The sequence below is a fragment of the Siphateles boraxobius genome, unplaced genomic scaffold (assembly GCF_051911475.1).
Source record: "Siphateles boraxobius isolate OS27281-9 unplaced genomic scaffold, OSU_SipBor_1 2, whole genome shotgun sequence".
Taxonomy (NCBI): Eukaryota; Metazoa; Chordata; class Actinopteri; order Cypriniformes; family Leuciscidae; genus Siphateles; species Siphateles boraxobius.
In genome coordinates this window covers 2948076-2975700 of record NW_027508810.1, presented here as the reverse complement: position 1 = coordinate 2975700, position 27625 = coordinate 2948076, and positions in this window count along the sequence as shown.

Genomic DNA, 27625 nt, shown 5'->3' with positions numbered 1-27625 from the left:
GAACAGATGACTAGGAGCACCAGGTCAACAAGTTGCAATGATTGCAGGCTGCCTAAACGTAGCTCGGCCTTTGCACAGACAGCCTTCTCATTCAAGGGCATTAAAGAATGGAACAAACTCCCACAGAGTCTAAAACTTACTTTTGACCTGAAGATTTTTTCTCGTAATACAAGGAAAGTGCTATTGGACAACCAGTTGTGCCAGAATAGATAATTGTGTATGTAAATATGACTTTTTAGTGAGGTTTTATTGTAGTAATATTGGTATGATTTAGCTAGACTGATGATTGTAATGGGGAATGGTTGAATGCTAGCTGTATTTGAGTGACTAATTATTATATTTTATATTGTATATTTTGTATTGCAACTTACCTGCTCGGGGACTGCAGATGGAAACTAGCTTAAGCTAAATCTGGTGCAAAGCATCTTTAATTAATGTTTTTTTGCACATTGTCCCTGTTGAAATAAAAAAAAAAAAGAAAAAAAAAGAAAAAGACCACTAGTGGTCCACGGACCACAGTTTGAGAATTGCTGTTTCAGACCATGCACCTCTCACGCCAACCATTTTTCCCGCCGTTAAACTAGCAAAAGTGGATTCGGACACGTCCTAAGTGCACTTGAGCTGTGCGCTTTAGACCATGCGCTTAGATTGTTAAAATAGGGCCCCTACAGTTTCATGATAGAACTTTATATTTATCTGCACTCTGATCTTTGAAACGTTGCAGACATTTTACATTCACAAACAGCTATATTACACACTACATGAAAGGTAATATATATACGAAAAAGCATAATGGGGCACTTTAAGTATTGTTTAAATATTTATAAAAAATTGTTTATCAATGTACACAGGAATCTTTAGTCATTGTGCTGTTCAGAATCTCATGGTATGAATTTTTAAGGTGCTGTCAGTTAAACTTTTGAAAAATATGTATTGTTCTGTTCCAGTGTGTGGTGCTCGGTCTAGATTTAATAAATGAACAATTGTAAATTTCTTAGAACCAAAATGAAAAATAAGTTTTGCCTTGTGGATTGAAGCCACAAACAGCCAATCACATTGCAGAATCAAAAATGCGCCAATTTGCAAATCCCTTCTGTTCTAGAATGATTAAAGTAACACCAGGTAACTTTTGCTCTCGGGGTCCCCCTACAGTTGGGAAACAGTATTGTCCTCTACTACTGTCGTAACTCTGTCATCGTGCATTTGTTGACAACCATGATAGCCCATCCCAGGTACAGTGGCATATATTTCAGCATGTCATATGAATATAATTTCATGGTTTTTTTTTTTTCTAACGACAAATAATCGCAATGATCACGTTTACAAGCCAGTGTCATTATAGTAGCCTAGTCTATTGGTTACCGTTTTACTGAATCTATATGATACTTCAATGCAATGTTTGAGTGGTAGATAACCACATATCGTCAATATTATAATATCAAGCTACCATAAATAAATCTGCGAATTTTACAAATCGATTTGCATTATAGCTTGAGGCAAGACAAATAATCATTACCTGATTCATGAAGATAAATGGAGGATAAGATGGCTTCCGTAACATAGTCAGGCAGACAAAAAAACACCCCAGACTACGGGGTGTCATTGGTTGTTGCGTTAAATGTTACCCAGATACAATAGTGCTATTTTCTGATTGGCTAACAACACCAGACGAACAACACCAGAGGAGACGCGCTTGAGTTCATGCCTGTTCCACAGTGAGAGCGGCGCGGCCAGAGTTTTGGGCGCTGCGGCATATTAAATATATTTCAAATAGTTTTTCAGCGTGAGAAATACAATGTGTGGCGGGAGAGCGTAACAAAAGACCGCAATGCGTGACACTTGACAGCCCTGCGATTTTAAGGAAGTGGGGGTGGTGGTGGAAGTGACGTATATGCCGTAAAGCAGTCGAGTTTTGTAGTTCTCTTTGTTCGCCGGTTACTACCCGAAATCCGAAGTTTAAAAGTACGATTAAAAACGCTACAGACCCCGTCAGGCTATGGCAGACGTGTCATTCAACCTATTGTAAGTCGATGTACCATCACAAGAGACTTGGAAATATATTATGAAGGTTGAAAAGTTACCTGGTGTTACTTTAAAAGGTGCTATTAAAAGAAAAGTAAAAATCTCTCAAGAAATAGCTTGTTGCAAAGTTTTAAGAAACTCTCAAGTCTCTGAAGCTCCAAAAAGAAACAGAAGCTCAAAAGAGAGAAGAGTTCCAAGTGCTGAAACAAGTACAATTCGAGGAGTTGGAAAACAGCAAAAAGGACCACAAGCTTATGTCCCCTGTATGCAAATCTTCTCTTCAAGGCTCTTCCTATGCTTGTCCCAGACAAATACCTTCTCTGTGCTCCAGGAGTTCTGCATTCATAGCACTTCATGTTCAAGGCTGTTTATACAGAATCCAGCTCCTTTCTTCCCAATGCAACATGGCGCAGCACTACCAGGGGAAGATGTCACCGGACACATCATGTGACCAAGCTGAAGGTAAGTATCACTTTACCAAACCTCTTTCCAGAGGTCTTGGCATTAGCGTTATCAGCTTATGATATTCTAATTTGCATTAGATTTTGCATAGCTGATGTAAGTTGATAACAATCATGCAGTTTATTTGTTGAATTCAGAATAGCATTTACCTTATCAGTCTCAGGGTGCGATTGCATAACAACAAAGTACTAAAAATGGAAAAGTTTTTCCTTTCTATTTTTCGCATACATTGCCAAAATGATCCCAGTTCACACTGATCCACGAATATGATTAAAAAGGCCGTATTCTGTTGTCAGGCCAGTAGTTGGCTGTCACTTTGTAAAGTAAAACTACGTGCATATAGACTGAACACGTGCGCATGCGCATGGCCTCACCGTTTTCACAAATTAGCATTTTTGTAGTTTTGTAGTTGTATAAAACTTGCACTTTGAAACCTGTTTTCAAAGGTTTGTGTTTTCAGGCACCCAAAACACCATTTTTGTGTAAATGAGGGGGCAAAACCCTTACGTTTAAAGTTTTTAGTTGAAAACGGTGTCGTGTAAATGACCCCTCAGAGAAAAAAGAACTGTTTATCTTTCATAAGATAAGACAATTTGCCACAGTAACATCCAACTTGTCTTTGTAAATCTTATGTACTTTACTTTCTAATCAAATATATCAATATTCATTTAGTAGTTGTTGATTTTATTAACAAAAAGATAAACAAGATTAACTATTACAGTTGTGTCTTCCTTGTGTTGATAATACAGCTCTACATGTAAACAATATCCCACAAATCCTAGTCCCTTGTCCAAACTCCCTCCAATTTACATAATTTTTATTTATTCACCAATCTTCGTGACTGTACAGTACTTTCCTATTAAGGTATAACTTCTTAACGGATGCCCGTAATAAAACGAGGAATGAGTCTGACACTCTTACACTAAATGATGTGTGAGCAAAATCCACAATATAAATGTGGTGCCACCTATGAGACCCACTGCATTTTGTCTGTCTTTCTGTCTATCTATATGTAGATTATGGGATGGGTAAGAGACTGGGCTTTAAGTTATATTATCTGTATCGCTTCTTGCAATTTCAGCAACTCATTTGAATTATTACGACTTATCATAATACTGGGTTGTCAAAAACGAGTCCCCTGAGAAAAAAGATTGGGAAACATTGATGGCATAAAAACACATTTGTTTAAATTCACTGAATAGTTACTCCACTTAAGCACACAGTTTGGCAGCATACATGCATGGTTACATACATACACATACCACTTACAGTCCAACATAACCAGGCTCAAAATGGCATCATTTTCTTTATTTTTCTACTTGGAAAACATGCCTGTTTTCTATGCAAATGAGGCTCATTATTGAATGTACCACATTTGCAAAGGTCAGCGTGATTTGACTTTTGCCTGTAAAGTTGGTGGTAAATGGAGGCATATTGAAGGAAGCTTATGTATATTTTATAGTGATTGTGGCAGCAGTAACTGTAACATTTTTTTTTAACTGCATTCAACACTTTTTGTGGGCATGTTTGCTGCATTACCTGATTAGCATAATTCCTTTAGTGAATCATGAGCAAATACACAACAGTATCATGGTGCAATTCATTTGTTGGTGAATCCTAACCATAGACACCGAGCACAATACAAAACACAGTACATGTTCATGCAGTGCAGATATTCAAAAGAAGATTAATCTCCATACTTAGCCTCAATCACTCCGGTAAAGCTTTCATCGGCCCTAAAAGTTCAAACAAACTCCACTTTTGTACCCACCATTATCGCTCAATCTTTCTCAGTTATGGTGCTGGATTTAGACTCTGAGTGCTTTGAAGGGACAAAGATGAGATGAATATGGAGCGCTTCCTGAACCATTGTGCACAGTGCTATTGTTGCAGGCACAATTAGATCAAGAGAAGCAACGGGAGGCAGCATTGAATTCATAGGGTAATGTTTTTTGTTTAGCACCGCTCTCTATAAGCGGCATTCATCTATCTCTGATAGCAGCGGTCTCTGGATGTACAGAGGTCTGGGACAGGACCGGCCTTTCAAGTCACCGTTTCTTTGACCCAACAACCTGCAATTCATCCAAAAAGCAAGCATGTTTAATATGTGACACCTAATTACATTCACAGCGGATTGCCAATTAATCTCTGCCCCCGGTGAACCCCAAGGCTTAACACAAGAGCCATTTCACAGATGAAAATCACTCGCAATTATTTGCATCTCGACCACAAAAGAAATTATGTTCTCGTTATGCTTTTCTTAGAGAGTTTCAACTATAATGTCTTTCCCTGAGATATTCTCCCAAATTGCATTGTGGTACGCAGCAAATTGTAAAGTGTTTTTTAAAAATTTAGATGCGAGTCTCAGCCACATTATTCTCATATGTCAAGTTATCGAAAGCTCAAAAAATATGCAATTAATTAACTATAAATGAAAATATAACATGGCTTCAAACACCTCCTAAATGTTACTGTGCCAGGAAACCTCTTATGCGTTTAGTTCAGTTTTACAAGCATGTAGTATCTCCTAATCCTCCCAAATATGGAAGTTAAAATATAAAACATGGCAGCTAGTCGATCTTTCCGGTTTTACTGTAGGTTGGACCATGTCCACTGGCGCCGCCTTGAACCGGATGTTCATTTCTTCTCTTTTTATACGTTTACCAGTGTAGATAAAGAATAAAAGTAAATTATTTTGTATTTCACCATTGTAATACTGTATTTCACCATTGTAATTATGTATTTCACCATTTTCATGATTCATTGTATATAGTCAAACCAAAACATTTTCAGACAACTTCAACATTTCTCACATTATCACAGTTTATTTGCTATAGTTTTGAAAATGGTAATAAAATATGACAAGAACTGAGTTAACAAATCAGTTGATATTTCACTGGTTTTGTCCATCCTTCTGTTAGACTGCCTCACGGATGAATTATGTTGAATATCTGTCAGCTTTTAAATTTATGTACACAGTTAGATAATACCAATTTAGGTCAATCAATTACCAACCAATGCTTTATTTTGTTCAGTCTGTTGTGTAAAAAGGTTGCATTAGCAATTATAGAAAAAACACTTAAGCAAAACATGCTCAGGTCAATAGTTTTTTGTCCCGAATCTTTATAAATTGTACTGGTAATCCACTGTATGAAGAATTTTTGGGTATAATATGTCACAGTTTACTTTATTTTGTTATCCTCACTTACATAAAAATAACTAATATATATGTATATATATTATATGTTCTAAATGACACATATATCAACATGTCATACAGTCTTGTACCACCAGGTACTCCTGTCACAAGGTACCTCAGTGTCAAATAGTTTTAATTTTAGTAACTGCTGTTACGGAATTTTTAAATTAATCATAAATAACATGACATTTATTTTTCATTTAAATGCTTTTGAAAAATAAATGTCCCTAGCACTTAAGTTAGTGTGTGGGAATTAAAAGAGGAAACAAAAATAGACAGCTATAACCTCATGACCCAACATCAAGATGAAGTATCAAGAAATCCAAATTTGCTTTTACCTAGTAACAGAGAAGTATACATATGAGGAACCAATTATGTTGGAGAAACATTATGTAATGAATCATGTCACCTTTGCCATGCTCCTAAAAACTGTTGTACTCTTTATGTCGGGGGGATTCTCTCTTAAATGCAATTCAAAGGCATTGCCTGAAGTCTGTCTGCACTCAAAAAAATGATTTTGTGGCACTGTTCTGTTTAGCCAAATATGTTTTGTTAAAGTAACACACATATATTTCTTTTACCACCAAAACACTATTGTATTGCGTTTAATTAACTTAACCTGTATAATTTTCCACTTTACTTAATTATCAATCGTTAAACTAATGTAAAGGGGTTAATTTCGCGATAAAAACAAACCTGAATGTGACAATTTCCAATGTATTGGATGAAGATGGAGTGTGAAGAAAGTAGCAAGGTGCATGGCCTCAGAGAATATATAAAGTTAATCTAAAAGGCTAGGTCTTTAATTTCTGTGAGTATTTCGGAAAGTCTGTTCTGGAATGCTTTAAATATATTTCAATGAAAAAAAATATTTTGTCTGCTTGTTCAAATTGCTTCAAATGAGCTTAAGCAACACAATTGCTGTACATTTTGTCCAAACTTAATTTGATTGTGTTCAATCTGCTTAAATATGTAAAATTAATGTTTACTTAATCCGTTTGTGTTGGATTACATGAATGATTTGTGTTGCATTAACTGAAACTGGGCGGTGCTTGTTAGTTCCCAGCATGCTTTGCATATAGCTGAATTAAGACAGAATAAATGTTAAAATGAAGTGTTATTTTATGTGTTTTTTAGAAAATGAGGAAAGGGGAAGACTTTATAGTGTGTAATTGTGTTTAATGTTCAATTACATTGCAATTATTAGAACCATTTAAGTTACAGTGGGTTACCATTGTGGAGAAGAGTGGAGCATTTGGTTAGGATGTGGACTGGTTCTAATAGGCTTATTCCTGTTGCTGAAAAACCATATCAATCTTAGCATTTAGTATGTTAATAAGTGCTATTATTAGCTAATAGTTAGCTGTAGTCTAGTAATTCATTTGAGAAATCATGTAATCCTACACACATTTATTTTTCAGTGCAGTTTTAAATAAACTAAAGCATGTTCACTAAACTTAACCGGTTTAAGTTACAGGGAAGCAATTCCATTGATTTGTTTGGACTCATTCAGTTGAGTTGTCACAACACAAGGAGCTTACATAGATTCAAAAAATGTCATTAACATTAATACAAAATAATTTGCTTGCCTGGAACCACTGTCCATAATTGAATTAAGTTAGTTTAAAGAGTATTTTTTTTGAGTGTGGTTCCTGCTGTGCAGCAGGTTAGTGAAACACTAGAGATCTCATTCCCAAGTGATAGTGTTCATCAGGGATGAGATGTTGTCCGACTCGAAGCAGGTGTCGAAGTGGAGACGCCTTTTGTAGAGTATAAATTTGTAGGTGTTGAAGAGGTGACGTCTAGGGTGTCGAAGTGGAGAAGCCCCGTTTAGCTTAAGGCAGGTCCATAGGGAAATTTCTACCTCACTGCCAACAGTTTGAATCAACTGTGAGATATTAAGATGAATTTATGTTGACCCTATGAGGCTATTCTATCATCACTGTTCATTTTAATGAAGAAACTAATTTTATTTTGATGACATTGAGCATCAGAAACAGAAAACAACTGCATCCTCAATGTGAAGGCATGATCTATAACAGTATGTTCTGGAAACGTTTGAGTTGAATCAATTATTTTTATTGCCACCATGCAGTGCAAAATGTGGCATCACATTTGCAGGTATTTTTAGGAGTTTATCAGGTCATTGCCATGTGTTTACTAAGGTTTTTACGCTGCTTTTTTTAGTATGTTGCTATGTGGTTGCTAGAGGATTCCCGAAAGTCAAAAACAGCCCACCTCTAATGATATTACGGTCAGAATCCCCCTGTAGTCAATAATTGTTTCCCTTTAAACTCATATTTGATCACCAAAATGACATATTTAAAAGTTTTTTTCCTTGAAAAAAATTATTCAGGGGGGCTTAGATAATTATAATAATATTAATAATAATAATAAAAAATAACAATTTGTTACATTAGATAAGTACATAGATAAGTAATAGCTTACAATTAAAGACCATGTCCACCTCCTGACACAGCCTTGAGCTGGATGTCAATTTGTCCTCCTTTACCAATGTAAATAAATATGTTAAAGTTATTAAGTGATAAACATTTAGACACAGCATTGCCCATATTGACTGTTCCCCTTCAGGGACTACCGCTGCGTGTAATCGCAGTGGGAACGCCTCCAGCGTAGTGCGTCTGAAGCATGAATGAAATCAGTCAATGGACAGAATGAGCGTCAGAGCGAGTGACGTCATCGACCAGGAAACTATAAAGCACCCCAGAATAACAAGCACGCCAGCTTCTGTTACTTCAGCAGCGCTCTGTGTGTGTTTGAACTGTCTATATATTGCTATATATTTCGAGTATGAGCCAAAAGCAAATGACGAGTGAGCCTCTTTTTAGGAGATACGTTCCCCCCTGTACTAGATACGTTACAGGCGGGGATTCGCATCAATTATGTGTGGTTTGTTTGGGAGTGCAGCATGCCCAGTTAGCTCTCAAGGGGGCTGGCTGTGAGCATTGTGAGCGTCTTCCTATGAGGACCTTGCGCTCTCGCCGATCGCTCTTCGAGGAGGGCGGTTCGGTGCGCGCTCCCCGCGGCTCGGGTCCCGCTTCTGTTGAGGCAGAGTGGAGGCGCATGTCGTGGGGATCGTAGATGGATCTCACCGAGGGGTTTGAGACGGGCCCCGCCCTATCTCAGCCTTCACCGGAGAGATCCAGTGCCTCTATCCCGGCTGTGGAAGCGCGGTCCCCCGCTACTTCTCCCCGGGTTGAGGCACATATTGTTCCGGGGCTTCAGCTATCGAGTTCTGAGGAGCTGGATGTTGAAAGCTTCGGATCAGAGGAGGTTGGGGCTTCGTCATTCCAGTCTCCGCCCGATGATGAGCTTGTTAATGTGCTTTCCCGTGCTGTTGAAAAGCTCAGCATTGAGTGGCCATCTGATAGGCTCAAATTAAAAGCAAACTTGACAATAGATTTCTGCCCTCGAGCACTCAGCCCTCTCGCCGGTGTTTGCCTTTTTTCCCTGATCTTCACACCGAGGTGACGAAGACCTGGGTTAAACCAATGTCAGCAAGAATTCACACACACACACACACTTCCAATGTTTATTCTAATATTATGGGAGCTAAATCTAGTGGGTATGGGACGATGCCGAGGGCAGAGGAGACGCTCGCGAGCTATCTCTCTCCCGAATCAGCATCATCGCTGAAAGCACCGGCTCTCCCCACCAGACCTTTAAAAAATACATCAGCGCTGGTTGGGAAGGCTTATTCGTTGGCGGGGCAGGCAGCCGCGTGCTTGCATAGGATTGCTATTATGCAAGCTTATCGGGCTGATCTGCTTAAGGAAGCTAGCGAGCAGGGAGAAATTTCTGTTGAGACGATCAATGAGCTCAGACAGACAGCTGATTTCGCTCGAGCCACCAGGCAGGCGGCCAGATCAATCGGTCGCTCTATGGCAGCCCTGGTGGCCACAGAAAGGCATTTATGGTTAAATCAAAGTAAAATGCTAGAAAGAGAGAAATCTGTTCTGTTAGACGCTCCTGTATCCCCTGTGGGTTTGTTTGGTGATGCTTTGCATTCTGTTACTGAGAGGTTTCAGGAAGAAAAAAGACAGTCAGCAGCGTTTCAGAAATTTATTCCCCTTAAAGTGAAAATTCCTGGGGCTGCTGGGCGAGGGCAGCCTCAGCCGCCGAGTAGTTCCTTTAAAAGAGTGCAACAAAAACAGAGTGTTGCATCTCGTGCCACCCCCACAAAATTGGAGGGACGAGGCGGGGCGCTCTCAGACACGGTCTTCGCGGGGCAGGGCTGATCTGAGGACAGTCATTGTCGCCAAGAAGGCCGCGTCGAAAAAAAAACCTGACGCGTTAAACGCCAGGGTTCTGGGGCTGGTCCCCATCGTGAAAGACCTGAGCACACCTCACAAAACCATGGTGCCCTGTCTTTCCCGGTGCCCTCAGGGGTCTGTTCTACTAACCCTGCCCATCCAGGGCGTAGAGAGACTTGGCGAGCGATTTCCCGAGGGACGTTCGCCCCCTTCTAGGAGGGCTGCGGAGTGCCCAGACCAGCTGTTCCCTGCCGGTGCGCCGCTACAGGGCGTTGCGTCTGTCACTCGGGATGTTCAACCAGAGGCCAGCCTCGCGAGGCTGGTTCCCTTAGTAGAATTTCTGGCAGAATGGAAAATTCTTCCCAATGTATCTCAGTGGGTCCTGAATACTATAAAAAACGGGTACGCTATTCAGTTCAGAACGCGTCCACCTCGGTTCAGAGGGGTTCTGCCCACAGTAGTGGGCCCCGAGCAGGCTCTGGTATTAGAACAGGAAGTAAAAAACTCTGCTGCTAAAAGGAGCTATAGAACGGGTTCCTCCCCCCAGCAGGGAGTTAGGATATTACAGCCGGTACTTCATCGTTCCAAAGAAAGATGGGGGGTTGCGTCCCATTTTAGATCTGCGTCTCTTAAATCGCACTGTAGGGAAGCTCAAGTTCAAGATGCTTACTCTCAAACAGATCACGTCACAAATCAGATCCGAGGACTGGTTTGTCACGATAGATCTAAAAGACGCTTACTTCCATGTATCTATCCTCCCTCAACACAGGAAGTTCCTGAGGTTCGCTTTCGGGGGCGAAGCGTACCAATATCGGGTTCTTCCGTTTGGCCTAGCATTGTCATCCCGAAAATTCAAAAAGTGTATGGATGCGGCTATAGCCCCGCTAAGGCTACAGGGTATCCGCATTCTGAATTATATCGACGACTGGTTAATTCTGGCTTAATCGGAACAACAGGCGGTTCGGCATTGAGATGTCGTTCTTGCTCACATCAAGAGATTGGGGTTGAGGCTCAACGCCAAGAAGAGTGTGCTTTCTCCATTACAGAGAACCACTTTTCTCGGTGTAGTGTGGGACACGACGTTGATGCAGGCACATTTGTCACCTGCTCGTATTGCTTCAATTCTCGCCGCTCTAGATCAGGTCAAGCTAGGCCAGTCATCCACTGTAAAACAGTTCCAGAGACTGTTAGGTCTCATGGCAGCTGCGTCCAACATTATACCTTTTGGCCTCTTGCACGTGAGACCGTTACAGTGCTGGCTCAGAACCAGGGGATTCTCCCCGAGGGGAAATCCGCTCCGCATGATCATGAGTTTTATGACGGTGTCATCGCGCCCTGATCATGTGGAAAGACCCTCGGTTTCTGTCCCAAGGTCCTGTGTTGGGAGCTCCGTGTCGTCGTGTAATGCTAACGACGGATGCCTCTCTCACGGGTAGGGGGGCGATCATGAGTGGTCACTCAGCTCAGGGTCTGTGGAAGGACCATCATCATCTATGGCACATAAACTGTCTCGAGATGTTGGCAGTGTTTCTGGCTCTGAAACACTTCCTCCCAGACCTAAGGGGCCACCATGTTCTTGTCCGAACAGACAACATATCGGTGGTCTCTTATATCAACCATCAGGGGGGTCTGCGTTCTCGCCTGCTTTACAAACTGGCACGTCAGATCCTTCTATGGTCCCAGGGGAAAATTCTTTCTCTGAGAGCTATTTATCTCCCGGGGTATTTAAATCAGGGGGCAGACATCCTGTCGAGGCAGGGGCCGAGGCCCGGGGAATGTAGTCTTCACCCCGAGGTGGTGGAGCTCCTATGGGAACATTTCGGTCGTGCCGAGGTAGACCTATTCGCTTCCTGGGAGACATCACACTGTCCACTGTGGTTCTCTCTCAGCCATCCAGCCCCACTGGGGTTGGACGCGATGGTACATCCGTGGCCGAGGTCACGTCTGTACGCATTTCCCCCGATCGCTCTGCTCCCAGGAGTTCTGGAGAGGGTTCGCCGGGACGGGCTCAGTCTTCTGCTAATAGCCCCGTTCTGGCCGGCCCGAGTGTGGTTTGCGGACCTAGTGACTCTCCTCGACGGCTCTCCCCTGGAGATACCGATCAGGACAGACCTACTCTCTCAGGCGAGTGGGTCGATCCTTCACCCCCGCCCAGAACTATGGAGGCTGTGGACTTGGCCTCTGAGGGGGCCCAGCTCATAGGTTCTGGTCTCTCGACTGAGGTCGTTGAGAACATCCTCCAATCAAGAGCTCGCGCCACGAGGAAGTTATATGCCGTGAGGAGGAGACTTTTCACGTCTTGGTGTGGAGAGCGCCAGCAGGACCCAGTTAACTGCCCGGTTGGTACAGTGCTGGAATTCCTGCAGGACCGTCTCTCCACGGGGTTATCCCACTCCACACTGAAGGTGTATGTGGCGGCCTTAGCCGCCTTTTTTGACGTCAGACCAGGAGAAACCTAATTTGCTGTGCCCAGTTAGGGCTTTAGATGCGTATGTACACAGAGCTGCCCTGTGGAGGAAATCGGAACAATTGTTTGTCTGTTTCGGGTCACCTAACAAGGGGTGTCCTGCATCTAAGCAAAGGATGAGCAAGTGGGTGGTCGAGGCCATCTCACTTGCTTACGTTTCGGCCGGTCAGCCTTCGCCGCTGGCTGTACAGGCCCATTCTACTAGGAGCATGGCTGCCTCTATAGCTCTTCTTTCAGGGGCTTCTCTTCAAGATGTTTGTGATGCGGCGGTCTGGTCCTCACCGCACACTTTCGTCAGATTTTATTCTCTTGATTTTAGCTCCACTCATGGGGCTCAGGTTCTCTTGTCAGCTTGTGTCTCCAAACACACACGACGGGGACTTGTTCGTATGGGGACGTGGGTATTGCGTTACCACTGCGATTACACACAGCGGTAGTCCCTGAAGGGGAACGTCCCGGGTTACGTTTGTATCCCCTAGTTCCCCGAGGGGACGGACGCTGCGTGTCCTGCCATTCTCCGGCATCCCCTTGGATCGCTTGCTTCAGTAACATCAGAAGCTGGCGTGCTTGTAATTCTGGGGTGCTTTATAGTTTCCTGGTCGATGACGTCACTCGCTCTGACGCTCATTCTCTCCATTGACTGATTTCATTCATGCTTCAGACGCACTACGCTGGAGGCGTTCCGACTGCGATTACACGCAGCATCCGTCCCCTCGGGGAACTAGGGTTACATACGTAACCCGGGACGTTTTTGCTGCATTTCACCAGCAAACATAGTCTCAAACAAACAAACTAAAGCCACAGAATAAATGTTGCATCTTTGATCAACACAGTGGTGTTTTGTTCCTGAATGTTTCAGCTTTTTTGAATGAATCAGGAGAATGAATCAATAAATCATTGACCTATTCATAAAGACAGTGGCTGCATCCAAAATCTTAGAAAAGTAAAAGCTCACTATTCCAGATGTTGAACAATATAAAGTGTCACATGTGCTCTCTTAGCACAGATGTTGCAAGATGAGTTAAATCTCAAAATCCAAATTTATGGTTTGAAGTTTCCCCAAATGAATAAACTTAAGTATGAGCAATAGTAATAGTGAAGAAAATCTTCAGATTTTGGAACATTTTTAAGCACCTCCTAGACTCATTAAACCCACTGACTTCCACTTAACACTTAATTAGTACTTTGTTAATTAGTGGTTAATTACTCAATAAATAATTAGCGATGTAAGATGATTTTGTTTATGAGAGTTAGCTCCACTAGTGATTTCATCTTAATGACCTCAGTCCCTCACCTCATTATTCACTGCTCCAGCTATTAAAGTTTGGTCAATGCAATATCCCTTGTCTCACAGTCTTAAACACAGTCCTGATACCAGTTTCATCATTACTATTCATTTGAGTGGAACTTGGAGCTTAACCAAATTTATGACCCTTATATCCCTATAGTGTATGAGACGAGTTTCACAAGTTTACATAATTTATTGAGGAGTCCTTTTATGGGGAAGTAAAAGGATTCTGGAAGAATTGTCACTGGAATGAAATAATCAGCCATTTAAATACTATCTGATTGGCAGAAATACATGAACATGCTGCTCCTAGACGTTTGTTTAGAACCCAGTATCCTTTCATTTCTTCATATGAAGCATTTTATGGAAGTAAAAATCACATTATTTTTCCCCCATAGAGAAATAGATTTTTTTTTAAGTAATAAACCTTTCAAGACACATTGCATATTGAAGAGAGATTGACCAATCAGATAGGTCACTGTTACCATGGAAATGAGAACTGCAGCAGAATAACTCAGCAGCGACTAGCCAATCTCACAAAGTATTGTGAATGACTTAATCCAGTCATTCTCCCAACAGTCTTAAACTGTTTATATACTTACAGATATGTCAATATTTTGTAATTAACAAATGTAAAATCAATTATTATAATCAAGAGTTGATTGAACTGTTATTGTTGATTTGATTACTTATTCGCAATGCTTCGTAGGACAAGTAATTCATTAAATTGTTTCACAATCACTTAAGTAGTACTTTTGGAACTTTGATGTGAGTTTTAAAAAATCTAAACCGATGATTTCATATCAGAGCTGGTTCATGGATTGGAACTCTTTATCAAATTATTATTAATTTTTTTAATTCCTTTAGGGAGAAAATGAATGGGAATGATACTTCTGGATCCGACCCTGAAGGCTCTATTTGACTCTGTGCATTTATGCTCAGCAGCTGAATTATAATCATCCCAAGGGAATATTTTCTACGATGGCCTAGTAGTGCAAAACACAATGAAATTTATAAAGAAAACCTAAGTTAACAACAAGAGGCCTCTCGGTAAAGTAAAGTTAGTTTCCGTGCTACTTTTCAATAGAGTCAGGAGTCTTATAAAGTCAATACCACTATTAGTTTTATGTAACCATTGTATATTGACATGAAATATTAATTCTAAATCACCTGTGCATTATTCACTCAAAACATTGTAGAAATAGGCAAGCTCGATGCGGAGAAGATCTTACATCAAAACTGTAAACAATCCATTCACACAGAACTCATTATCTGCGCTCCTATTCTATAGTTTTCTAGGTAAAGTGCTAGACGGACATCATTGACTATTTCACTAGCGCAAGAGAGCCTCATGTTTCGAATGCCGAGAAGTTAAACTTGTTTCAAGTTCTTTATTTTTTCTCATTCCACTCCATCTCGTGTTTTTAAATGCAAAAAAAGTGTGATTAGCACTTCGGATCTTTGGACGCCTAACTTTACTTCAATATATCACTATAAAATCTAATTTAAAAATGACAAACTATATATCGCTGGAAAAGTCTAAGACTCCTAAATAGATATTTTAGCGCTGGTTTTTTTTTTATTACAAATTATGTAGGAACAGTGATAGATCAATTTATGGCAAGAGTGCACCTCAAAAAATCTACATCATTACAAGAGTTTCTGACCTTTGTCACAAAAAGTCGACGCACACACTTTTAATAATTGAAACTTTGGTTTTTAATGCTAAAAGTTCATAATAACTAGTTCATAAATATTTTAAAAAGTAAATATTCCTCTAAAAATTATAATATATATATATATATATATATATATATATATTTTTATTTTTATTTTTTATTATTACATCACATATTTTAGTAGTTATCATACATTAGGTATCATTTGAAAGCTTACGAACTCAGAATTCATCCTTTGAATTCATCCTGATTCATTCCAGATCTGACGAAGGACTTTCGCCTGGACCTGATGACAATGCAGTGCTGAAGTGCCAACTAGCCTCTCCCTATGGAAGATCCCTATACCACTCTACAGATAAAGCGATGTGGAATTTTTCGGTTCGCGTACCTACCCAAAGTGATAAGATAAAATAAAATTCTGCATCAAAATTTATAGACAAGACAAGTAGTTTGTTTAGGCATGGTTTGTAAGGAATTACAAACCTGCGCACATTTATTCAAAATGCACATAACTATAGAATCAATTCTTAATGGGCATGTGAACGCCATCAGCGTCTATCACAGGTTCGCGTTTAAAGTTTAAAGAAAACGGTGTCGTCTCAGCGGCCCCTAATTTAATAACAAACTATCATTTAAACGGAAGTGAATCAATCAAAACTAACTTTAGCTGGAAAAACATTTTTCAAGAACCACTATAAAACCAAACCAATCTCTGTTACCTTAAATTATATGTTTATCTCTGTAAAGCTGCTTTGAAACAATCTACATTGTTAAAAGCGCTATATAAATGAGGATATCTTGACTTGACTTGTGAAAACCGTTTTGAAATTGGACGTTGCGTTACCATAGAAACGATACTCTAAATTCTTTTATTAGGCTCGTCTCCTTTTAGGTGTCATCTTTCATAATTTATGATCAAAACCTTTTCTTATCTTGACAAAAGACATATTGTCAGAAATGTCTGAGTCTCAATGTTCCATATTTAGTGACAGAAGTGATATTTGGACAGAAATGTATTAATTTGTTACGGCAGAATTTATACAATTAAATTCAATGGAATGTATGTCACCCGGTGGCTATTTTTGGTATTATGCCTAAACAAAATCTCATGGGAACTTCAATTTCTTGTGATATCAACTTTAAATTTGGAACACAACTTGGTTAGATATTTATAGTAATTTTATAGTAAAAAATATTTTATAAAATATTTATTTTATATAAAAGAAAACATATTAATACCGTATATTTTATTTACTGTAAATTTAAACTTCCATAACTTTTTAATGCTTTAATTTTTTGAAGTCCTTTCACTTCAGTAATAATCTGCTGAGTGTTTTCTTTAAAACAAGACCAAACTCAGGTCTATATTCCAAAGCATTCTTGAATTACAGCCATTCAAGCCATTTTGGGGGGGGTGAGATGACGAAATGCCGTAATGCCTAACACATTTCAGAGATGGTACATGAAGGGCATTTGTGGTTAAAAAGTATGTAATTATTATTCGGGCATTTGTGGTTAAAAAGTATGTTATTATTATTATTTTTTTTTTAGAAAATGACAGATCGTTTCTCTAGATAAGACCCTTATTTCTCGACTGGGATCATGTCGGTCCTTTGAAGCTGCATCGAGACATTTGGACCTTCAAACCGTTGGTTGCCATTGAAGTCCATTATATGGAGAAAAATCCTGGAATGTTTTCCTCAAAAGCCTTAATTTATTTTCAACTGAAGAAAGAAAGACATGGACATCTTGGATGACAGGGGGGTCAGTAAATTATCAGGCAATTTTTATTTGAAATTGAACTAATCCTTTAAATGTGACGCACTTTTGTGTTGTACGTGATGCTATTTCATTGCTTTGAATATATAGTTTAATATGTTTGTATTTGGATTTGGTCTCCTCGCCCCCCACAGGAATCTGACAATCAGGTTGTGCTTTCCCAACGACTTACCTTCAACTGCATCATGTGTGCCGATAGCGGCAACATACACTTTAAGCCTTCGCTCCAACCCATCTTGCAGGAAGGAAAGCACAGCTCTGATCGAGCAAGTTCGGGGGTTCTCCTCGTGAGAAGAACACCAGTCAACGAATAGGTTCCACTTCAATGCACTTCAACGCATAGAGGCGCCTCATAGAGGGGACTCTAGCGGAAGTTATGGTGTCAACTACCGCTGGGGGTAGGTCACCTAGAACCTTTGCGTCCCAGTTTCCAGAGGTCTGGACACGGGTGCCATAGGGTGCTCCGTCTCTGAGAGAGCAGGTACTCTCTCAGAGGGATGGGCCAGGGAGGGCTGTCATGAGGAGCACCAGTTCCGGGAACCAGGTCCGGTTGGGCCAATACGGTGCAACTAAGAAGACCTGCTCCTCGTCCTCTCTGACCTTGCACAAAGTCTGTGCAAGAAGGATCACTGGGGGAATCATATATTTGCGTAGGCCCGGGGACCAGCTGTGTGCCAGAGCATCCGTGCCGAGGGTTCCCTTTGGTCAGGGAATAGAACAACTGGGAGTGAGACGTGTCCGGGGCGGCAAACATATCTACATGTGCTGTCCAGAAGTGCCTGAAAATAAGCTGGACCACCTGGGGATGGAGTCAGCACTCAGACTGTGACTATGAACCACTATATGGATAACATCATGGAGAAGCTCACAGCTTTGCAAAGGCAAATGGATCGTTTCAGAGACCAAAATGGACCAGGAGAATAGCCTGTGTAAATTGAATGCGGTTACTCTCCCGAAGACCAAACAATCCCAATCTTATCTGTTTCGGCACCCCCCTACCAGCACTGGCCTTGGCCAAGGCCGCTGTTGGAACAACAACTCTCCCGGAAGAGCACTGCAGTGAGCCGCTCTTGCGTTCTTTCCCCGACTCCCCAGACACCTGGTGATTGTTGATAATGGCCGCAGGACAGGATGGCTGCTTGCCTGGGCTGGACTAACTCCATCCCCCACTCCCCACACGTGTTGCAATGTCTTGGTCATGTTGTAGATTGTACTTTTTATGTGCTAATGTTGCTGAGGTGTTTTTTCCTGTTCCCAGACTGTACTCCTTACAGGAGCATAGTCTGGGGGTTGCCTTTTTCTTTCTCCTCACCTCTCCTCATGTCATGCTGTTTTTTTCTTAAGATTGGCGCTGATTATAGCAGCCATGGTAGCATCTTGTTACCGAAGCACATTCCTTGTGTGTGAAAGCACTACTTGGCAATAAAGTGATTCTGATTCTGATATCAGCCAGGTTGAGCCAAAGGTGGCACTCCTGGACCACCAAGGTGGACATCGCCTGACCAACGGAACATGTGGTTTCTTTCGTCGCCCAGAGACTGAGGTCAGTTGCCACACTGAGCTCCCGGAGGTGCTCTGGGTCAGAACCACCCTCGTTCATGTCCATGAGCGCCTGGGCCTGGTGGACCTGCAGGAGTGCCATGGCATGGAGGGCGGAAGCAGCCTGTCCTCCTCAGGCCTTATAAGCCTTTGCCGAAAGACCGGATGAAAACTTGCAGGCCTTGGACAGGAGGCGTGGATCACCCCACCAAGACGAAGCGGACGCCGGACACAGCTGCAACGTGACGGCACGCTCCACTGGCGGGATATCCACATACCCCTTGGCTGCCCCGCCGTCGAGGGTTTTGAGGAGGGAGGAACCACTAGGACGGCTTCTGGCACTATACGGTGCCGTCCATGTCCTAGTGAGCTCCTCATGCACTCTCGGAAAGAATGGTGCCGGGTCGGCGTGCTGAGAACCAGCATGGCCCGCTCCGAGAAACTTATCGTCCAACCGGGAAGGTACGGGACGTGGTGGAGGGTTCCACGCTAGTCCGACCTTCTCGGCGGCCCGGAAAAGCATAGCTGCCCATTCTGGATCGGACTCGGGAAACGCTACACTTCCCGAAGGGGGCAACGCAGCCGAATCTTCCTTTCCAGAGGACTGAAGCTCCCCCTCCGATACTGCGATCGACATCTGATCGTCAGGCTGAGCCCCAAAGGACACTCTGGTCGTCCATGAGAAGGACCAGCGCGATCCTTTGGGGGCTCCAATGGCGGCAGTGCTTGTGAGGTGTGAGGGACCCACGGAGATTGCCTCGGCGGGGAAGCCCTCATGGTGATCCTCAGATCAACCTGGCCATGCACAGAAGTAGGTATTTTCTGAGGTCCAGAATAGACGCTAGATCGGGGCATAGGTGAGGGGACTGCACCTCCCTTAAGGTAAGCAAGTCTCGATCACAGCGCTGTCATAGTAATTACCGCAATGGGAACATGAACTATTCACAAAAGCTGCCTCAGCGTGCTGAATGGCCAAACACGAGAGGCAACTATTGTGGCTGTCTGCTGGCGCCAGGGAACTACCGCATCCAGAAACGCACAAGCGGAATTACATCCTGAAAAGGATGCAGGGTCACGCTTGTGTTGCTCTTTTAGTGAAAACAAAAAAACAGAAATATAAACTCTTTCGGTGCTGAATCACCCAGGGATAGCCACAGTATGATCGGGGTACACACTCAAGAGGAACGCCCACCGAGATACACGCACACACACACACACACACACACACACACACACACACACACACACACACACACACACACACACACACACACACACACACACACACACACACACACACACACACACACACACACACACAAGCAATAATGTGAGAACAGCAGTTTTGAGCTGAAAAATGCTCAAAGGCCGCCGCTGATCGCACAGTCACACCAGCACTTGTTACACAGTTTTGTTAAAGTCTTCAACGTTGCAGCAGTCTGCAGAACTCAGAGTCAAACGAAAGCTCGGCTCCGAAGTGAAAGACAATGAGTGCGTGCGCCCGCTTCCTGCTTGTACCCGCGCGGGGTGGGGCGCTTGACGCGTTTCATGCAAGCCAACGTTCTTTGGGTCATTCTGTAGACACTCGAAGTTGATAGGGCTCCCTGAAGTGATCCCAATTACGTTGTCACGTCGACATTATGTCGAACGTGAGTGACTGAAAGGGAACAAGCATTAGTGTAATAAATCGTTCATAAGTAACCTGAGAGAGTGAGTAAGTCAACATAAGTATACTCAGAGATAGAGTGAAGTATAGCTAGGTCTCTCTTATTGAACATCCATGGAAGAACTGCAATATTTGAAATCCACTGAAACAGTTTACGGCCCAAGACACTCTCCAGCATCCATGTGACCTCACACTGGACCAACACATCGGAAAACGGTTGAAACGGATGATTTTCTAAAGAAATGTTCTTTAGAAATATTTGAAGACTGAACATGGACAACACTGACTGTTATATCTTACATGTATGTATGTTTGTGGCAGTTTAATGTGGAAAAGTTTAAACTTATTCAAATTGTCATTATCTGTCATTATCATTTCATTATGTAATTCATTGACATTTAAAAACACTTTACACAGACCTGTGGTGATCCTAATCCTGATGTGTCTGATTCTTTCCTGCTTTAAAAGCTTTTCTATGTGGGTTGTAAAGACACAAATAAGCACTCTCATTTTCCCAGCTAATGTCAGCTCTGGCACATAATGTGAGTCAAAGTTTTAATTTAAGGCTGTAATGTAGCTAACAGTCTTTAATGTTTCTAGACATGCAACATTGATTGTTCTCTGAGGGGTCTGGCTGGAATGGATTTTTCTTTCTTTCTTTCTTTCTTTCTTTCTTTCTTCAAGATACAACAGAGTGTTTTGAGTCTCTTTTGCACTGATAAGAAAGAGTGTGACTGCCGACCCTAGTTAACATTGTTCATTTACATATAGGCCTACTACCGACATTGTAGCAATACAAAATGGGTTGAAAATCTGCAAAGTAACACTATAAATCTATTCAAATCCGATCAGAGATGACCCATGAAGTGACCAGGTGTAAGCAGGCCCTAAATCTCTGAAGTCAGAAGAAGCTTTGTGAGAGACAGACCAACATTTCTCTTTTTGTTTGTCAGAGAAGCATCAATGTCTAATTCCTAAATTAATCATTGTTCAGTAAATATGTTTGTCCCCAATTTACAAAGCCAGCCTGGATGATTTGTTGACAAATCACACATTTAACTCAATAATCCAATCACAGCTAACTGAAGGCAAAGTTTATCTTTTAAAAATAAAGCTTAAATTTCAGTCTGCTTCTTGAAAAAAAGCTATCATACAATTCCAGAAGACTATTGTTTTTTTTTGTTTGTTTTTTTATGACTGTTGATTGCAACTATGGAAATTCTTTAGTCTTTCTCAGAAACAAGACAGTAATTTGGATTGAAATGACATGAGTGAGTAAATGACATAATTTTCTCTTTGGAGAGAACTAGTCTGAAAATAGACTGCGTGTGGAAATGATGCAATTGGACATCCTAAGCAAACAGCACATAAAGCACCAAATAAATGGAAATGCATGCAGGCAACTAGCATGAACTCCTATATCATTGTGTATGCTTTATACAATGTCATGCAATACATTCCCCAGTGGTCCAGGGAATTCTGTGCCCTCCCAACACAAACACAAAATGGCAGCGCTGGAAAAGGTTTGTGCAATCAATCAAGTCAGTTCTCGTCAGCCTCACCGCACGCCACACACATCTGATTTTCCATCTCCAAGATGGAGGCACTGCAGAAATCTTGAGTATTTATGTGCAGATGTCTGGTTTCGATGGCAAGCATCAGGTATACGACTGAACGTTATTGCTTCATCTTATTCACGCAAACCTATCATTCATTTCCCTTGCGTCGGAGATCTCATGCTGCCTCCCGACTCAACGTATAGCTGGGATGCATTGTGCTCACGTACCTAGTGTCTGTTTTGGGGTTGTAATTTGCTTAATGTCATTACTGTAATTGCTGTACTCAGTGAAATGAAGGGCCAGCAGAAAATGGCGCTAGCATACTCTGAGCTGAGTGTGTGGTCTTTGACTGTGAGCCCACTGGAATACATGAACTTTATCAGCACTTCTGTTTTTAGCACCAGAGCTCACAGTGATACAGTTTAGTCAACCACAAACTGCATTTTTGAACAACACACATCCACTGAGCAGATTCAAGTTGGACAATGTAGAACTGTCCAACGTGATCTCGTGATGCGTAGGCCTATGTATTTCACATAAAAATGTGGTTCTACCACTGATAGAATGACTGGATAGCTCATGACGTCATAAACAGTGAAGCCACCGCGCCGCCATATTGGTATTCCCTAGTGAGCTCACGCGTTCTACTGAATCAATAGGAAATTGTATGATTTGACTGAGAAAACATTGTCTAAGGAGACACCGTTTTAAAATCTAAAGTCTCCCTGTACATTCTTACCACTCAAACACCCTAAGCATTAAAAATGGATATTTGTTAAACTCGAAAAATTTTCCTGCTTATTAAAAATTGCATTACATTAAGATGTAGCTAAATCTACCGTACATCAGTAGGCAAATTATAATTATTTCAGTCAATTTCTTCAAGCTCAACCGAACTTTTATTTTGACGGGTTGCCGTGAAGACCTTTGAGTTTCTGTGTGTGTTATGATATGACGATAGTTTTTCTCAAAGGAAGCGGTAAAATGCTCATGAAGTGACTCTCAGATCGGCTCTGGAGAGGAAGTTCATCCTGTCCTCATATCGTGAGGCAGCAGAGACTGAAACCTGCGCGAGCGTCACGCGATTGAAAGCAGCTATTAGTGGGTACCGAGAATATAAGTTACCCGGTACTGCAGAAATGCTGGTATTGTCCCATTTTCAAAATTCCAGTACCGACTTGGTAACTTAACTTACCGAAGTAACATTACCCGTTCTTTTGAAAACACTAATAGAAGAATTAAGTTAAGCTGGTAGGGAATCGTAAGATGGCCGCTCGAACACTTCCGGTGGCTTCACTGCCTGGTGGAAGTTTAGAACGTCATGAGCTATCCAGTCATTCTAAATAGATCAGTGGGTTCTACACATTTACTGTATATTTACTTACGTTTGCATAGACACTGAAACTAACATTATTGATGTATTGACAGCATATAAAAGGTAAAGTATATAAATTTTAACAACTTTATAGATTTACACATTTATAAAGCCTTATCAATATTGAATTCATATATTTCAATATTGAAAAAATTCAATATTGAATTTTCCATCACATTTGTTTATTGTAGTTACTCGTTGACTCCAAATTTTCAAATCTTGTATTTGTCGTCTCATGAAGCATTGCCAGAGATGTCAGAAAAAAATTGATTGGCTACACTTTATTTTGAAAGGCCACTTTAGAGATTTACTTACTATAACTTCAAAACTACATATCAACTAACTCTCATTCATTTGAAAGTTCATGTCAACTAACTCTTTTAGGGGCGGTTTCCCGGACAGAGATTAAGTCTAGTCCTAGACTAAAATGGCCCTTTAAACCAGATTAACAGAAATCTGCCTTCTCTGCCATTAAATAGTGCTAGATTTAGTTTAGTCTAGAGTTTAATAAGCTGATTTCCTGGAGGAAGACTAGAGCTACTCCAGGACTAAATTGAGCCTTAAATTAAACCTACCAGGAGGCAGGTTTTACTTCAGATTAAATGTGTTTCAAAGAAGACACATGCATTACTCGGACACACACACACACACACACACACACACACACACACACACACACACACACACACACACACACACACACACACACACACTGTAAAACCACACATATATATATACAGGTCATTCTCAAAAAATGTGCATATTGTGATAAAGTTCATTATTTTCCATAATGTAATGGTAACAATTAAACTTTCATATATTTATAGACTTTCATAGATTCATTGCACACCAACTGAAATATTTCAGGTCTTTTATTGTTTTAATACTGATGATTTTGGCATATAGCTCATGAAAACCCAAAATTCCTATCTGAAAAAATTAGCATATTTCATCCGACCAATAAAAGAAGTGTTTTTAATACAATAAAGTCAACCTTCAAATAATTATGTTCAGTTATGCACTCAATACTTGGTCGGGAATCCTTTTGCAGAAATGACTGCTTCAATGCGGCGGGGCATGGAGGCAATCAGCCTGTGGCACTGCTGAGGTGTTATGGAGGCCCAGGATGCTTCGATAGCGGCCTTAAGCTCATCCAGAGTGTTGGGTCTTGCGTCTCTCAACTTTCTCTTCACAATATCCCACAGATTCTCTATGGGGTTCAGGTCAGGAGAGTTGGCAGGCCAATTGAGCCCAGTAATACCATGGTCAGTAAACCATTTACCAGTGGTTTTGGCACTGTGAGCAGGTGCCAGGTCGTGCTGAAAAATGAAATCTTCATCTCCATAAAGCTTTTCAGCAGATGGAAGCATGAAGTGCTCCGAAATCTCCTGATAGCTAGCTGCATTGACCCTGCCCTTGATAAAACACAGTGGACCAACACCAGCAGCTGACATGGCACCCCAGACCATCACTGACTGTGGGTACTTGACACTGGACTTCAGGCATTTTGGCATTTCCTTCTCCCCAGTCTTCCTCCAGACTCTGGCACCTTGATTTCCGAATGACATGCAAAATTTGCTTTCATCTGAAAAAAGTACTTTGGACCACTGAGCAACAGTCCAGTGCTGCTTTTCTGTAGCCCAGGTCAGGCGCTTCTGCCGCTGTTTCTGGTTCAAAAGTGGCTTGACCTGGGGAATGCGGCACCTGTAGCCCATTTCCTGCACACGCCTGTGCACGGTGGCTCTGGATGTTTCTACTCCAGACTCAGTCCACTGCTTCCGCAGGTCCCCCAAGGTCTGGAATCGGTCCTTCTCCACAATCTTCCTCAGGGCCCGGTCACCTCTTCTCGTTGTGCAGCGTTTTTTGCCACACTTTTTCCTTCCCACAGACTTCCCACTGAGGTGCCTTGATACAGCACTCTGGGAACAGCCTATTTGTTCAGAAATTTCTTTCTGTCTCTTAACCTCTTGCTTGAGGGTGTCAATGATGGCCTTCTGGACAGCAGTCAGGTCGACAGTCTTACCCATGATTGCGGTTTTGAGAAATGGAGTTTTTAAAAGCCCCAGGAATCTTTTGCAGGTGTTTAGAGTTAATTAGTTGATTCAGATGATTAGGTTAATAGCTAGTTTAGAGACCCTTTTCATGATATGATAATTTTTTTAGTTAGGAATTTTGGGTTTTCATGAGCTGTATGCCAAAATCATCAGTATTAAAATAATAAAAGACCTGAAATATTTCAGTTGGTGTGCAATGAATCTAAAATATATGAAAGTTTAATTTTTATCATTACATTATGGAAAATAATTAACTTTATCACAATATGCCAATTTTTTGAGAAGGACCTGTATATATATATATATATATATATATATATATATATATATATATATATATATATATATATATATATATATATATATATATATATATATAATTTAAGTGTAAAATATTCATCTTAACCAGTTTATATTAACATAAATTTACATGATAGGGAAAAAATCCAAATTTTATTGAGACTTGAGGAAAATATGGTAACACTTCAGTTTGTTAAAAAACCCTAACCCTAACCCTTCATGTTAAACTGACTTGAAATGGTCAATCTTTGACTATGCTTGATGTTTTCATTTTGAAATATGCTTCAATCTAGTAACCCAGTCATACAGGACTTTCACTTCCCATCATGTTTTGCACAGGGCTGAATTGGGAGAGTATATTCTGAAATAAAGTGATATTTTATGCATTTTTTTAGCACAATGAGAATACTAAGAGACTTGTTAATGTTTAAGGTTCTATTACGTTGGTATTTAATAGTTTCTGTTATGTTAGTATTTGTGGGGGTTACCATTGTGGTGAAGCCTGTGCTTTGATGAAGCACCTGCTACAGAGACATTTGTTAATATTAATAATAAAGCTACCACTATGGTAGTACTCTAGTTGAAACCAGTATTCCTTCTAGACTGCCAACAATGAACACCACATGTGTAAAGAAAAGTTATAGTAAGTTGGTTATATACATCACAGGAATAGACAAGAAGCATTAATTATAGAGTTATTTGAATTATTCATTTTAAATAGCAAACATAGCTCACTAATTACCCCCCCCCCCACACACACACAAACACATATATATTTATATCTACATAAACAATCCTGTAAGCACATTACTATATGTTTCCTTTACTCAGATTGCACAAAACTAGTGACATGATGGCTGTTATAGGGACTGAAAAATGCAAATGCAGTTACCACTGTTCTGATGAAATAAAATAAACCTTTTTTGCTCAGGTTTTATGCATATGGTGGTGTGTTCTTTATGATATTTTTGTTTAATTAGATACCTGTCTTGAAAAAAAAGAAGAAAGAAATAGTACAATATATCTCCTTACATAACCCATGTATTATGATACGTATCACCAGATTATTGCTAATGCACAGCCCTAATAGTTAGTAGAATGTTTAAAGTGGACGATCAAACTGAAGTGTTACCATATTTTCCTCAAGTCTCAATAAAATTTGGATTTTTTTCCCTATCATGTAAATTTATGTTAATATAAACTGGTTAAGATGAATATTTTAGGAGTTTGCTGTATATAAGATAATTTGGGATACTCAAACAAATGTTTTGATTGAATTGTTGCACTTTTCAGGGAAATCCATCTTCCATGGAGTGCTCTCTGCATATTATGCAAAATCACTTTATGCAGCTTCCTGTTTTTTTGTTGTGGTTTGTTTTTTGAAAATATGTCTTGACAATGTTTTTTGTAGGTCCGTTTCTGAAGTGTCCAAGTCTTACATGTAGAGCAGACAGAAGAGAAGCAGACATTGCTCTAAGCAAGACAAGAAAAAAAAGAGGTAAAAAATCCATTAAATTCTGTTGAAATATTAAATGAATATATCTTTATGTTTATCTCTTTTCCATTTATATTTTATAAAAACCTTATGAAAGATTTAGATAATATTGGATTGTACCGCAGTAAAAGGCATGGTGGGATTGAATCGTCCTTTTGGCGCTTTCAAACCTTTCAACTGGATATGTGTCTTTTCCAGGTTCACTCTTGGGGAAACGTCTCAGGTTACGTGTGTAACCCTGGTTCCCTGATAGGGAACGAGACGCTGCGTTTGAGACGCGGTGGGAACGCTCTGCGTGATTACGTCGTGAAGCACGTGTAAAATCAGTCCAATGGAAGCCCGCAACGACATAGGTGACGTCATAGACCAGGAAACTATAAAGCACCCCTGAATTCAGACCGCGACAGCTTCTGAAAAACCTGAAGCAAGTCGATCAGGGCATGCAGGAAGTATGGCAGATAAACGCA